The 16,475-nt window shown below is 41.2% G+C and overlaps 1 protein-coding gene across 4 annotated transcripts in view; it reads right to left on the bottom strand.

Moving 5' to 3' along the window:
* The window catches only part of PIK3CB (phosphatidylinositol-4,5-bisphosphate 3-kinase catalytic subunit beta), a 213,666-nt gene that overhangs the window by 141,547 nt on the left and 55,644 nt on the right, over window positions 1-16,475 (bottom strand). For all 4 annotated transcript variants that reach the window (XM_066352040.1, XM_066352039.1, XM_066352043.1 and 1 more), the window contains exon 2: window positions 13,202-13,306. The gene's annotated coding sequence lies outside the window, so the exon portion shown is untranslated. The remainder of the gene's footprint in view (window positions 1-13,201; window positions 13,307-16,475) is intronic.

Here is a 16,475-nt window from a genome sequence, read left to right as displayed (position 1 = left end):
GTTTCCGTACTTGCAACATTGAGAAAATCCTTTCTTGCCACGGTCAAATCGATTAGTTTCTAACTTGAAGTTTAAGGACTGACAAGTGTTCACATTTAATATTCATGTCACCAGAGGAATGCTCAAAAATTAAAGTTTCTCCGTTTGAAACTGTTTTAATCCTTTTTGCGTTTCAGTCAGCATTACTCTGTCGTTTTTTTTGCATTTCTCTCCTGCCTTTGTTCAAGGGACTCATTTTGTCGAGACAGGCTTTTTGTCTTGCATCTGAGGCAAGCCTTGTTTCTCTATGCTCATCAGTCTCATTTTGCCCAGAAAGATGCATTTGCTCTGCGACTGAAGCAAGCCTGTCTTTCTCTGCTCAGTGGTTTCTTTTTGTCGAGAAAGCCGTTTTTGTGCAGGTTTAGCTCCTTTTCTCTCCTCTTCAGTGCTGTATTTTTTAGGAGGCATTCTTAAAAGAAATTACGTTAAGACGTAGTTTTTATGTAAAACAGATGATTGCCAATGCAAACAAAAATGTTCACCTTCCCCCTGACCTGCTCAATTTGCATTCAGCCGTGGCAACTTTACCCCATTGGCTAGTACAGTTACACAAGCAACCAATAAGCTATCGGCGACAAACAGACACTTAAGCCGCATATAATAAAGAAGATGGCTGCAGCTATTTCTAATGGCGAGAAATGGTACCCATAGCACAGGCCCTCGCCTCTCCCAGCCTCTCCCTCACTTATCTCAGTAATGATGGTCAATTAGAAATCCACAACACCCCAGAATAGTAGATTGGATGATGGCAATCACAGGGCCCCCGGAGATGCACACACCCCCCCCCTGGGCATTCTGCTGCTCCCTGTTCCGCTGGCCGGAAGTGAGGTCAAAGATCCCCTAATGGCCTAACTGGAAGTCCCAGAACTAGATGCTCTGTGCCGGAGTTCTGTTCTTTTGGCCTACAGACCTCCTGCACAGAGTGTCTACACTACAGCAAATGTTTTATCCTCGGCTACTGCACCTGGCTGTGCAGGAGCTGAGGATGAAACGTCCTTCTCTGCATGCGGCCCCATACTTCTCTGGTATGCGGCCGCATGTGGCTGTGTGTCATCGAAAATGGCTACTCATGTCAGTGCTGACACGTGTGTCATAGGTTCGCCATCAGGGCCATAGTCATGCTCTTAATGCAAAAACCAAGAGGAAATTTAATGAAGAATGTTAAACAGATAAATAAAAACTGATCAAATAATTTTTATAAATTATAGTGAGAAAATGAATATGTAAACAACACAAACCCAGCCCCAGCCAGGTAGCTCAGTAGGTTAGAACATTGTCCCAATACACCAAGGTTGCAGGCTCATTCCCTGGTCAGGGCACATACAAGAATCAACCAATGAATGCATAAATAAATGGAACAACAAACTGATGTTTCTCTCTCTCTCTTTCTCTATCTAAAAACAATAATTTTTTTTTTTTAAAAAGAGGATACAAACCCAACTGAAACGGAGCAAAATAATAAACAGAAATTTCATAGGAACCAAAAAGGCCCATAAACATATGAAGACAAAATGTTCAACTTCATTAGTCACCAAAAATGTAAATTAAAACTATAATACTATGTTTCATAGATTGCAGCTGGTAGAAGAATAAACCAATTCAATCTATTCCAAAAATTTTGTCATCAAAAATTACGCCTGACCAGGTGGTAGCACAGTAGATAGAGCATGAACCAGGGACGCTGAGGACCCAGGTAAAAACCCCAAGGTCACTGGCATGAGCACAGGCTCCCTAGATTGAGCATGGGGTTTCTGACTTGAGATTAGGATCATTTACTTGATCCTATGGTCACTGGTTTGAACTCCAAGGTCACTGGCTTGAGCAAGGGGTCACATGCTCAGCTAGAGCCCCCAGTCAAGGCACGTATGAGAAAGCAATCAGTGAACTCAAGTGTCACAACCACAAGTTGATGCTTGTCATCTCTCTCTCTTCCTATCTCATTAAAACAAAACAAAAAAATTACATTAGTAGGTTTATATACTAGTAAAATCCTTATCCAAGAATGTCAAACATATATAAATATTCAATGTAGAATTCTCCTTTTCTTTTATTTTAGTGAGAGGAGGGAAGATAAACAGACTCCAGCATGCATTCCAACCGGGATCCACTCAGCAACCCCATCTGGGGCTGATGCTCAAATTACTGAGCTATCCTCAAAGCCTAAGGCCAATGCTAAGACCTACTGAGCTATCTTCAGTGCCTGGAGCCAACGCCCAAACCAATCAAGCCACTGGCTGTGAGAGGGAAAGAGAGAGAGAAGGGGGAGATGGAGGGGAATAGAAGCAGATGGTCGCTTCTCATGTGTGCCCTGACCTGGGATGGAACCTGGGAAGTCCACATGCTGGGCCAACACTCTATTCACTGGGTAAACCAGCCAGCACCTCAACTTTTCTTCATATCAAAAGCTAGATATAACCTAAATGTATATTAATCAATTGATCAATAAACTGCTGAATATTTTACAATATGGAAAATTAATTTAAAAAACAGCTACAGCCTGACTAGGCAGTGGCGCAGTGGATAGAGCGTCGGACTGGGATGCAGAGGACCCAGGTTCAAGATCCCGAGGTCGCCAGCTTGAACGCGGGCTCATTTGGTTTGAGCAAAAGCCCACCAGCTTGAACCCAAGATCCCTGGCTCCAGCAAGAGGTTACTCGGTATACTGAAGGCCTGCGGTCAAGGCACATATGAGAAAGCAATCAATGAACAACTAAGGTGTTGCAACACGCAACGAAAAACTAATGATTGATGCTTCTCATCTCTCTCCATTCCTGTCTGTCTGTCCCTGTCTATCCCTCTCTCTGTAAAAAATAAATAAAATTAAAAACAAAACAAAAAAAAACAGCTTCATACATCACCATAAATGAATCTTACAATGTTAAGAGAAACAAGCAAAACTATATACAACATTATTCCGAATACTCAAGCATAAATACAAAGTTAAACATTGTTCAGAGATATAAATGTAGGTGGTAAAATTATAAATAATTCAGCAAAATGTATCTTCAGGAGGAGGAGGAAAATATGATAGAGGAAGGCACATATGATTGGCTTGGCTGTTACGCATAGAGGTTTTATTTTAATTTTTATTGTTCTTCAAGTTATAAATTTAAGTTTTTATGTGCTCTTTTGCATATATGCTAAATTTCACAACTTTTTTAAATGGATTAATAGCAATAATGTATGTAAAGACCCTAGGCAATACCTGGCAGGGAGAATCCATTTGATGGGAAATCCATTCCCATTCTGCTCTGCCTATGACCTCAGTGTTGGTGAGAATCAAACCTAAGCTACAGATTTTTCCTGTCTCCTGCCAGCACTGTTCTCGCTTAAGAATCCTGACCATCTTCATTGTCCTACTGTTTCTCCTTATAACCTCTGCATGTACTTCCAGATTCTAGAAGGGAAGTGACATTAACACCTAGAACAAAAAGTTGTGATCCTGTTAAACCCTATTACTGCCACTGTGCTAATAATATCTAGATAGTGAGTTCCTGAATGACAGAGACAGACTCTTTCATCTTCAGTGTGCCACAGTGCCTGATACAAGTTCCCACTATTTCCTGAACAAAGAATAAACAAATACATGCATTATAGAGCTATATAACCACTGAAAAATAAAGATTAAAGTTTAAAAATCAAGCTGGTGCTTACTTATGTTCTCCAGGTCCCTCTCACAGTTTTAAAGAAGCCTCTCTTGACTGTTCAGGAAGAACAGAGAAACACCTCCAAAACTGCTTTAAAATTTCTGCCCACAAAAATAATGGATCTGTGCTCATGGACATATCTTCCTAATACTTTGAATAAAAATCTAGATCTTTTCTCAAAGTATATAACATAAATGTTACCCTATTTAAATTTTAAATACAAATTTCATAAACTTACACATAAAATATACTGAGTATTATACATAAAACTAGGTAATCCTCTACATAAACAAAACAATGATATTTAATAACATATGTACTGTTTTAAATGCTCTTATATTAGAAAGCTGTATTGAGATCAACAAGGCAGTCATTTAAATTGCCCTTTAAATACTACTTCCTCTGTCATGTGGCAGTCAAAAGGCTAAATGAGATGCTTGCAGCAAAGAAAACAATTTTGAAAGGTCATACTACACAGATAGCCAGAAGTTCTTTCACAATATCTTTACTGTCTATGACAGGCTATATGACAAGCTGACCACAGTTATTTTCTAAGCAAAAAGCAAAAAGCATGTTAACAAAGGACCAGAAACAGAAGGCACTCAACAATATCATCTTTATGAATATTTTTTTCTAACTGCATAAACATCTAATGCAATTAAAGAAAAAGAACCCTGGGGCAAAGAAAGAACTGGAGGAGGAAGAACTGGTGAAAACTAGAAAACAAGTATAAACCATTCCATTTATCCATAGTGTCCTATAACAGTGGTCCCCAACCTTTTTGGGGCCACAGACCGGTTTAATGTCAGAAAATATTTTCGGCCCTGGCCAGTTGGCTCAGTGGTAGAGCGTCGGCCTGGCGTGCAGAAGTCCCGGGTTCAATTCCCGGCCAGGGCACACAGGAGAAGCGCCCATCTGCTTCTCCATCCCTCCCCCTCTCCTTCCTCTCTGTCTCTCTCTTCCCCTCCTGCAGCCGAGGCTCCATTGGAGCAAAGATGGCCTGGGCGCTGGGGATGGCTCCTTGGCCTCTGCCCCAGGCGCTAGAGTGGCTCTGGTCGATCGCCCCCTGGTGGGCAGAGCTCGCCCCTGGTGGGCGTGCCGGGTGGATCCCGGTCGGGCGCATGCGGGAGTCTGTCTGACTGTCTCTCCCCATTTCCAGCTTCAGAAAAATACAAAATACAAAAAAAAAAAAAAAAAGAAAATATTTTCACAGACTGGCCTTTAGGGTGGGACAGATAAATATATCATGTGACTGAGACAAGTGTCAAGAGTCTTACAGATGTAACAGGGAATCTGGTCATTTTTTAAAAAATAAAACATAGTTCAGACTTAAATATAAATAAAATGGAAATAATGTAAGTTATTTATTCTTTCTCTGCAAACCGGTACCAAATGGCCCACGGACCAGTACCAGTCCGCGGCCCAGGGGTTGAGGACCACTGTCCTATAACATGATCAGAAGCTTCTAAAGCTTTTTTAAATTAAAACAATTTACCAAGAAAAACTATCATTAATAACAATATTAAGACAATGAATATGACTTACTTCAAAATTTCCAAATCTTTTTTCTTGACTGATTTTAAAGAGGGAGGCAGTAATTAAAGAGGGGGTAGGGAGAGAGATACATCACTTTGCTATTCCACTTATTTATGCATTCATTGGTTGATTCTTTTATGTGCCCTGACCAGGGATCAAACCCTCAACCTTGGTGTATCAGGATGATGTTTAAAAATTTAAACAAAAATAAATAAATAAATAAATAAAAATAAAAATTTAAACATTGGGCCTGACCTGTGGTGGTGCACTGGATAAAGCATCAACCTGGAATGGTGAGGTTGCTAGTTCGAAACCCTGGGCTTGCCTGGTCAAGGCACATACAACAAGCAATCAATGAACAACTAAAATGAAGCAACTATGAGTTGATACTTCTTGCTCTCCCAACACCCTCTCCTGTCTCTGTAAAATCAGTAAAATAAAAAATAAAAAAGTAAACATCAGGATGATGCTCTAACCAACTGAGCTACCCAGCCAAGGCCAAAATGTCCAAATCTTGATGGCAACAGCAAATAAGGTGCAAACTTTCTAAAACCTCTCTGCAGACGCTATAATCCCACCAACATTTCTTTTCTCTTAACTTTCATTGGTCTATTATACATCTGAACAAGGACTTGTCTTTTCCTACCTGTTACACAGATAATGTGTCAGTCAACAGGAAGATGAAAATTCCTCCAGCTACTTATAAAATTTCCAATCTCAGAGGTTAATGCATGTACTCTTCGGAGAAAAAAAAATCATTCTAGCCCATTTAAATCATTTTATCCAATCCTGAGAGATAACAGTTATTATTTCTTAGAAATCAAAACACATAGCTTTCTCCTGAGTCAACTGAAGGTACTTAATATATTAGACTTCATAGCCAAGTTACAAAGACATAGTAACCATAAGTTCCTGGCACCGCATTCTTTTTAAAGCCCCAGAATTTTAATTCCTGTTTCTCACTAAAATTTAAGTAGAAGATAACTTTCTTCACCAGTTCTGATCTTACAGTAGAGCCACTCTGCTGGCCAAAAGCAAAGGCAAACTACATCCAGGTAAAAATATGGAGAAGCTGCCTGACCAGGTGGTGGCACAGTGGATAGAGCATCGGACTGGGATGCAGAGGACCCAGGTTCGAGACCCCCAAGGTCGCCAGCTTGAGCACAGGCTAATCTGGTTTGAGCAAAGCTCATCAGCTTGGGCCTAGGGTCGCTGGCTCGAGCAAGGGGTTACTTACTCGGTCTGCTGAGGGCTCACGGTCAAGGCACATATGAGAAAGCAATCAATGAACAACTAACTAAGGTGTCCTAATGAAAAACTGGTGATTGATGCTTCTCATCTCTCTCCGTTCCTGTCTGTCCTATCTATCCCTCTCTCTGACTCTCTCTCTGTCTCGGGGGGGGGGGGGGGGGGAGAAAAAGAATATGGAGAAACTGTAACCTTTGTGTATTACTGATTGGAATGTAAAATAGTGCGACTGCTATGGAAAAGAATACAGCAGTTTCTCGAAAATTTAAACACATAATTATTATTTGATCCAGGAATTCCACTTCTGGTACACACCCAAAAGAATTCAAAGCAAGGACTCAAACCGGTATTTGCACATATATGTTCATGGCAGTATTATCAATAATACTTAAAAGATGGAAACAAATCTTATATCCATCAGTGAATGGACTGATAAACAAAATGTGGTATATATTATACATACAATGGAATATTATTCACCTTAAAAAGAACACTGTGATACATGCTGCAACACGGATGAACCTTGAGAACATTATGCTAAGTGAAATAACCAGCCACAAAAAGATAAATATTGTATGATTCTACTTAGATAAGATATCTAGTATAGGCAAATTCATAGAGACAAACTAGAATAGTGCAGAATCTATAATCGCTGGGTCTATAATCTTCACACAGCATCAGGATGGTTAACTCTTTCACGGCCCAGCACCAGTCCACAGACCAGTGGTTGAAAATCACTGGAATAGTGGAAAGGTATCTGGAATTGGAGGTGACAGGGCAATGGGGAGTTATTGTTTAATGGGTACAGAGTTTCAGTTTGGGACGATAAAAAAGTCATGAAGATGGAAAGCAGTGATTACACAACATTGTGCATATATTTAATGCCAGTGAGTTGAACTCATAAAAATTGTTAAAATGGTCAATTTTGTTATACTTATTTTACAATTAAAAATAAAAAACAAGTCAGCCTGACCGGAAGTGGCACAGTTGATAGAGCATCAACCTGGGACACTGATGTCCCAGATTCAAAACCACAAGGTCGCCAGCTTCAGTACAGGTTCATCCAGCTTGAGTACAGGCTTGCCAGCTTGAGCACGAGGTCACTGGCCTGAGCAGGGTTACTGACATGATCCCATGGTCGCTGGCTTGAGCACAGAGATCACTGGCTTGAAGCCCAGGGTTGCTGGCTTAAGCAAGAAGTCCCTGGCTCCGCTGGAGCCCCCCCAACCCCCATCAAGGAAGTATGAGAAGCAATCAATGAACAACTAAAGTGACACAACTAAGAGTTGATGCTTCTCATCTCTCTCCCTTTCTATCTCTCCCTCCCTCTCTCTTTTTTAGAGAAATACAATAATAAAAATTAAAAATCAAATAAACTTACTCATCAGGAACTATAAGCCCACCATGACTATAATCACCTTTTCCACTCTTCCTACCTCCCTGTGGTATGCAAAAATTGGTTTTATTGTACATCCCCTTCTCTTATCATCACCTTCAAATGCCTCAAACACCTGGCATCTTGGTTCACTGGCCACAAGTTAAACCTCTCACATATAACTGCCTTTTACTCCTCCCACATCACAGAAAAAAACCCAAAGTCCTGGTCTACAGCTTGACTCAAGCCTCCTCTACCTTCACAACATCAGCTTCTCCTACCTGCTCCTTCTTTAGTTCCATACTAGCCACACCAGCCCTCTCACTGCTCCTAGAATGTATCACAGTTCAACCTCAGAGCCTCTATATTTAAGTCCCTTCAGCCTGGAATGCTGCCCCGCCTCTCCAAACCCAAATATCTACCTGACCTGCACCCTGACTTCACTTAGAGCTATGAACTCAAATATCACTTAATCAGAGAAGGATTCCCTAACTACACTTTGAAAAATAGTAAGCCTACCCTACCATCAATACCTGCCTTTCCCTAATATATTTTTCTTATAATACTCATCACTACATAACATAGTATATTTTTACTTACTGTTTATCTTTTGCACCTCATTAGAATACCCATTCCATGAGAAAGGGACTTGTTTTTGTTTATTGTTGTGACCCTAGCACAATTCTTGGTATATTACTCCACGCTTATCCAGTCCCTTAATGTGTTCCCTTTTTTACCAACCCTGCAGCCCACAGACAGTTATTTCAACCAACACTGTCAAATTTCTCATTTTCTTCTAATAGGTTATGCTGGCTAAATTCATACTGCCTACCACATCATGCATGTCAAACTGAGCCTTTACTGTTGCTCAACAATCCTTTCTATTTTATCCCAGTGATACTAACTTTCTCCACCATCATCTCTGCTCTGACCAAATCCAACAGCCTCTTCCTGACCCTTCTGCTTCCCTGCTACTTCTATATTCATCCTCAATAAAGCAGCCAGAGGAATCTTTAAAATAATGTATTAAATGGCTTTCTGCTTAAAACCTTCCTTAGACTTCCTTCAATCTAAACTCCTAACCATAGCCACAGAGATCAACATAGGCTGGCCCTGTCTACTTCAACCACATCTCATGTCACTATGGTGCTCATACACTTTGTTCCAGAGCCCTGGACTTCTTTCCATTCCTCAAGCTCACCAAGCTCGTCTCCACCTTGAGGGTTTTACACTAGCTTGATTTTCTTTTTTCTGATTTTTTTTTTAAGTGAGAGGAGGGGCATTAGAGAGACAGACTCCTGCACGCGCCCATACCAAGATCCACTCAGCAACCCCCATCTGGGGCTGATGCTCTTGAATCATCCAAGTCATGCTCAGTGGTTGAGGCCGATGCTCCGACCAAATGAGCCACTGGCTGAGAGAGAGGAAGAGAGAGAGAAGGGGCAGAGGGAGGGGAAAAGAAACAGATGGTAGCTTTCTTTTTTTTTTTTTTTTTTTTTTTTTAATTTTCTGAAGCTGGAAACGGGGAGAGACAGTCAGACAGACTCCCGCATGCGCCCGACCGGGATCCACCTGGCACGCCCACCAGGGGCGACGCTCTGCCCACCAGGGGGCGATGCTCTGCCCCTCCGGGGGGTCGCTCTGCCACGACCAGAGCCACTTTAGCGCCTGGGGCAGAGGCCAAGGAGCCATCCCCAGCGCCCGGGCCATCTTTGCTCCAATGGAGCCTTGGCTGCGGGAGGGGAAGAGAGAGACAGAGAGGAAGGAGGGGGCGGGGGTGGAGAAGCAAATGGGCGCTTCTCCTATGTGCCCTGGCCGGGAATCGAACCCGGGTCCCCCACACGCCAGGCCGACGCTCTACCGCTGAGCCAACCGGCCAGGGCCGATGGTAGCTTTCTCACATGAGCTCTGACCAGGGATCGAACCTGGGATGTTCACACGCTGGGCAGATGCTCCATCCGCTTAGTCAACCAGCCAGGGCCTAACCTGATTTTCAAGTGACTGAATTCTTGTGTTTCACACCTTACCTTAATACAGGGGTCAGGAATCTTTTTGGCTGAGAGAGCCATGAACGCCACATATTTTAAAATGAGAGCCATACAACAACCCATGTAAGTTACGCATTATTATCCAATAAAAATTTGGTGTTGCCCCAGAGGACAGCTGTGATTGGCTCCAGCCACCCGCAACCATGAACATGAATGGATTGTAATACATGAGAATGTTTTATCTTTTTAACGCTATTTTTTTTTATTAAAGATTTGTCTGCGAGCCAGATGCAGCCATCAAAAGAGCCACATCTGGCTCACGAGCCATAGGTTCCCGACCCCTGCCTTAATGTCACCTCACCCAGAAGTAGTCACTCAGTCAATCTATCAACTGCTTTGTTTTAATTCTATTCAGATCACATTTCAATGACTGCCTCTATAAGAACCAGATCTAGTCTATTAAGAATGCCTGGTATAGCCTGACCAGGCGGTGGCACAGTGGATAGAGCGTCGGACTGGGATGCAGAATGACCCAGGTTCGAGACCCCGAGGTCGCCAACTTGAATGTGGGCTCATCTGGTTTGAGCAAAAGCTCACCAGCTTGGACCCAACGTTGCTGGCTCAAGAAAGGGGTTACTCAGTCTGCTGAAGGCCCGTGGTCAACGCATATATGAGAAAGCAGTCAATGAACAACTAAGGTGTCGCCACAAAAAACTGATGATTGATGCTTCTCATTTCTCTCTGTTCCTGTCTGTCCCTATCTATCCCTCTCTCTAACTCTCTCTCTGTCTCTGTTAAAAAAAAAAAAAAAAAAAAAAGAATGCCTAGTACAAAAAGATGTTCAATAAATATTCAGTAATTTGGTAATTGCAATGTTTTTCCTAAATATTATCTTCACCCAGGATATCAATCCCACCACTAATTATACACCTAATAGAGAACCGCAAAATTTAAAAAATAGGATAAAAATTCTAGTTTTCTTTCTCTTTGCCTAAAAGTTCCTTGATTCAATGTCTCTTGCATTTATCTGTCTGGTTTCTCAGCAGAAAAGTTGCTACTCTTTGCCCATGCCCTTGATCTCAAAACATCTTATGTTCTCTGGGCAATTATCACTCTATTATTTAAGTTACTCTACATGTTTAAACTACTTTAATAGATCACTCCCTTTTACCTAAAAATATATTTATACTAAGTGCTAACACTAAAATATCTTTTCCTATGTGGCTGATTTCTAGAAATTAGCCACATTAGTGATCACTGCTTCATTTCCTGTACAAACTTCTTGAAAAACATTCTATTTTACTCTTCCTGCTGTACATTTTTGTAAAACCATTTACTTAACCTCTTACTATTCATCCTGGTCTACTCAATCTGTTCTCTTAGTACTAGAGTATTAAAATCCTTAATATTTCTTTTTCCTTTTTTTTTTAAGTGAGAGGAGGGAAGATAGTGAGACTGACTCCCGCATGCACCCCAACTAGAATCCACCCGGCAGCATCAGTACGGGGCCAACGCTCAAATCAACCAAGCTATTTTTAGCACCTCAGGCTGAGGCGCTCAGACCAACCCAATCATCCTCAGCATCTGGGGCAGACACTCAAATCAACTGAGCCAATGGCTGCAGGAGAAAACGAGGGAGAGAAAAGTAGATGGTCACTTCTCTTGTGTGCCCTGACCGGGAATTAAACCCAGACATGTATACACTGGGCCAATGCTCTATATACTGAGCCAACTGGCCAGGGCCAAAAGTCCTTTTCTACAATATCTCATCCCTCTGAAAAGCCATTCATTAAATCTCTTTATTTCACTTCAAAGAAAAACACTACATAATTCTGGTTTCCTTCATACCTTTCTTATTTAAAACTTTTTCTCATTTATTGATTTTACAAAGAGTAAGGCAGAGACAGAGACAGAGAGAGAGAGAGAGAGAGAGAGAGAGAGAGAGAGGGAGGGAGGGAGAGAGATATCTGTTTCTTCTTGTATGTGCCCTTACCAGGGATGGAATGGGCAACCTCTGTGCATTGGGATGATGCTCTAAGTCTAACCCCATCAAGCTATCTGGCCAGGGCTACTGATTCTTTTTAACAACAGCCACCTATTGTTAAAAAGTGTCTACAATAGACACTTCCTAAAGTTCAGTGCTTTACCATTTTCTCTCTGCTCTCTGCTAAAATACTGGAAATGTTATCAACTTCCACAGTTTAAACACTAGGTGAATTACTCCAAATTCTGTATTTCATGGCATAAATTATCTTATCCTAAATTTCAGTCTCATATATCCACATTGAAGGAGATAATTCTCAAAGCTCTACCTGTACCTCAAAAATCCAAATGTGTCTAACAGAAGCCATCATGTTACAGTCCCACTCTTTTACCCCCTAATACAACCCTTTCCTCATGGTTTCCTTATTTTTCTGTTCATGGTACCATCATACTTCCAACCACTAGAACTCAAAATCTTGGATTCATTTATAAGACTTCTTTCTTCTATATTCCCTGCCAAATCTACCTATGAAATCTAACCTGCAAAATGAATTCACATATCACTGACTTTCAATCCTTCTACTCATTCAGGTAGTCATTATTTCATTTCTTCAGCACTTACCAATGCTGTAATCAACCAATTAATTTCATGTCTATTTGCTGACTAAAACCCCAGTCTAACAGGCAAGATAACCACAGGCAGGGAATGTCTGTCCTTGTTAACAATACAACTAAGGTTGACCATGTTATTTATCATCCAAACTAGTATGCTGAGAATAAAAAAGGTCATTAAAAATATGTGAGTAATTACACAATGTTATGTGACAATTATATCACAAAGTTGGAAAAAAAAGTTGGGCATTAATTGATCTACAAGAGCCTTAAACGAGGATATATAGTCACACGAACTGTAACTTCAATGCTTACCTAAAGGATTGCTGCATCCTAAGTACATACTACACAATGTTTTAATAAATAAAGAACTGAAATATTCAATTTATCACCTTTCTCATTCTTTCCTCCACTGAAAGCTTATTTCCAGCCACAAATGTCCTGAAATGGGCCCTACTGCAGCCAGCACTTCCATCCTAACTGCCAAATTAAATACAGCTTCTGTAGTTTTCAATTAACCTCTCTATGAAGCTTTCAACACTACTGGCCCCTCCACTCTCTTTTGTGAAGCTCTGTTAACTCTACGGTAAACATAAGCTTAAGCACAGATTGTGTTAAAACTAAGCTTAGGATTCCCCCAACCCTCACCCCAACCCTTACTCCCACCCCAGATAAATTAAAAGATAGATTCTAACCAATATTCACATTTTCCTTCTATATTTAACTCTGGAAAAATAATGTAAGTAATCAAAGATACAAAATTGAATACTTACCTTGAAATGGAAGCCCCCACTTCAATCTTTCAGGAAAACAGATGGCATTACTTATTTTTTAAAAGTGACGTTTTCATGGAAGACTTTTTCAGATTAGAAGATACACTACAAAAAAAATTGAAGATAAAAGATTAAATGGGAAAAATTTAAAGTAAATAAATTTTATTATATTTATAACATCTAATTGCTCATGACTCTATTTTTAAATATGAGAGAAATACAGAACACTCAAAAACCACAATATTAAAATTAAAGAACATCAGCATGACCAGTGGTAGCACAGTGGATAGTGTGTCGACACAGGTCATTGAGGTCCAAAGTTTGAAACCCTGAGGTCACCAGATTGAGTGCAAGCTTGCAGCTTGAGTGCAGGGCTGCCAAGTTGAGGGTGGATCATCAACATGATCCCAAAGTCACTGGCTTGAAAAATGGGTCACTGGCTCAGCTTGAGCCCCCCCCCCCCAAAGGCACATATGAGAGGCAATCGAAGAACAACTAAAATGACGCAACTGTAAGTTGATGCTTTCTCATCTCTCTCCCTTCCCGTCTGCCTCTCTTTAAAAAAAAAATTCTAGAACATCAGAAGTAGAAGGAACATAAGTGGACATCCTGTGCAACTAAATGATGTCATTTAGATCACCTTTTCTTTTTTGAAACTTTTTTATATAATAAGCTAGTTTTATTCGTACTTCTCAAATCATTCCTGGAGAAGCAGATGGACGCCTCTCCTGTGTGCCCTGGCTGGAAATCAATCTGAGAACTTCCACACGTCGGGCCGATGCTCTACCACTGAGCAAACTGGCCAGGGCCGACAAAGTTATTTTTAAAAAGGAATAATAGGCTGGCTGACTGTGCTTCTCCACACCTTCCCCTCTCATTTCTCTATCTCTCTCTCCCCCCACTCCTGCAGCCATGGCTTGATTGGAGCAAGCTGGCCCGGGCACTGAGGACGGCTCCATAGCCTCCACCTCAGGCGCTAATAAGAGCTCAGTTGATGAGCAACAAAGCATAGCCCTAGATGGGTACAGCATCGCCCCCTAGTGGGCTTGCCAGGTGGATCCCAGTCAGGGAACATGCAGGAATCTGTCTCTGCCTCCCTTCCTCTCACTGAATAAAATTAAATAAATAAAAATAACTTTGTCACATATGTATATATCCCCTAAATAAGATACTTCTCACAAAAATTCGGGGATCTTTCATCACTGAATATGAAGCTATAAAATATCCCCTAATTTTTGTGAGCAGTATATTTTGTTTGGCCTGACCAAACGATGGTGCAGTGGATAGAGCACTGGCCTGAGACAAAGGACCCAGGTTCAAAACTCTGAGATCACCATGGGCTCACCTGGCTTGAGTGCTGGCTCACCAGCTTGAGCACAGGGTTGCTGGCTTGAGTGTGGGATCATAGACATGACCCAGTGGTGGCTAGCTTGAACCCAAAGGTTGCTGGGTTGAAGCCCAAGGTCACTGGTTTGAGACCAAGGTCGGTCACTAGCTTGAGCAAGGGGTCAATGGTTCGGTCAATGGGTTTACCAACCTCCCAGACAAAGTACATATGAGAAAGTAATCAATGAACAACTAAGGTGCTGCAAAGAACTGATGTTTCTCATCTCTCTACCTTCTTGTTTGTCCCTCTTACTAAAAAATAATAATATTTGTTTGTGGCCCCTGCTCCCTTTTTCAGCTTGATACGATGCTTGAAGTTTTTAGAAACTTGAATTTTTTCACCCAGTATTTACATTACATTTTCATTGCTCTACAGTATTTCATTATATATATAAATATGCCACAATGTATTTAACAATCCTGTTGACAGACAGTTGGATGTTTTATAGGTTTTGCTTTTATCAATATTATTACACAAGTCTTCAGGTGAACAGAACAAGAAATTCTTTAGGGCATGCTTTAAACCTTAGACATGAAATTGGTAGGTTATACAACATGCAAATTCCCAACTTTACCAAAAATGCCAAATTGTCTTCCAATTTTACCACTTTACCAATCAATGCACTGGCAGTATATGAATTGATAACATATCCTCTCCAATACTTAGTAAAGTTAGATTTCTTAACTGACAACACTGTAGAACACATAAAATGATATCACATTGTGATTCAGTTTTATTTGTCTGATTAGGTTGAAGGTTTTTCACATGTTTATTAATTACATGTTCCTTTCTACACTCTTTTGTTCACAGATTTTAGGCATTATTGGGTTGTCCTTTTCTTATTAATTAGTAGGTTTTACATATTCAGGACCAAGACTGGCTACACTGTAGGGCCAATGTAATATATATAAAAAATGCAAGACTGGCCCTGGCTGGTGGCTCAGTGGATAGAGCGTCACCAGGTATACGTAAGTCCCAGGTTCAATACCCAGTCAGCGCACACAGGAGAAGCGACCATCTGCTTCTCACTCCTCCCCTTTCTCTCCAGCTTCCCCTCCAGAGCCAGTGGCTCTACTGGTTTGAGCATGGCCCCAGGCGATAAGGATAGCTCCATTGGAGTACATCAGCCTCAGGCACTAAAAACAACTCAGTACTTAAGCATTGGCCCCAGATGGGGTTGCTGGGCATATGCAGGAGTCTGCCTATCTCCCCTTCTCTCCCTCAAAGTAATAATAATAGTTTTTAAAAAAGGAGGGCCACTTATTCAAAATTAAGAATTTCATGAAAATAACAGTTTAGCACTAAAATAAGAATGGGTCCCTGGCAGGATAACCATCACTCCTAAAGTACAAAGGCTGTGGCTTCAATCCCTGTTCAGGGCAAATACAGGAACAGATCAAATCAATGTCTTGTCTATCTCTCTCTTCTTTCCTCTCTCTAAAATCAATCAATAAATGAATAAGCATGGGTCCTGTGTAACTGCACAGCTTGTGCTGTTTAGCCTGACCAGGTGTAGCAGTGGACTGAGCGCTGGCCTGGAACGCAGAGGACCCAGGTTCAAAACCTCGAGGTCACTAGCTTAAGCACAGGGTCACTGGCTTGAGTGTGGGATCATAGATATAACCCCATGGTCGCTGGCTTGAGCCCAAAGGTCGTTGGCTCGAACAAGGGGTCAATCACTCTGCTTTAGCTCCCCAGTCAAGGCACATATAAAAAACCAATCAATGAACTAAGGTGCCACAACGAAGAATTGATGCTTCTCATCTTTCCCTTCCTGCCTGTTTGTCCCTATCTGTCCCTCTCTCTGTCTCTCACTTAAAGAAAAAAAGAGGCAGCCCTGTTTAGGACACTAATTACCTATTATATACAGTATTTATTTTCCAAGTG

The sequence above is a fragment of the Saccopteryx leptura genome, chromosome 10, assembly GCF_036850995.1.
Source record: "Saccopteryx leptura isolate mSacLep1 chromosome 10, mSacLep1_pri_phased_curated, whole genome shotgun sequence".
NCBI classification, from domain to species: domain Eukaryota; kingdom Metazoa; phylum Chordata; class Mammalia; order Chiroptera; family Emballonuridae; genus Saccopteryx; species Saccopteryx leptura.
Note: the sequence above shows the minus strand (reverse complement) of the source record. Positions and strands in the feature narration are given on the sequence as shown.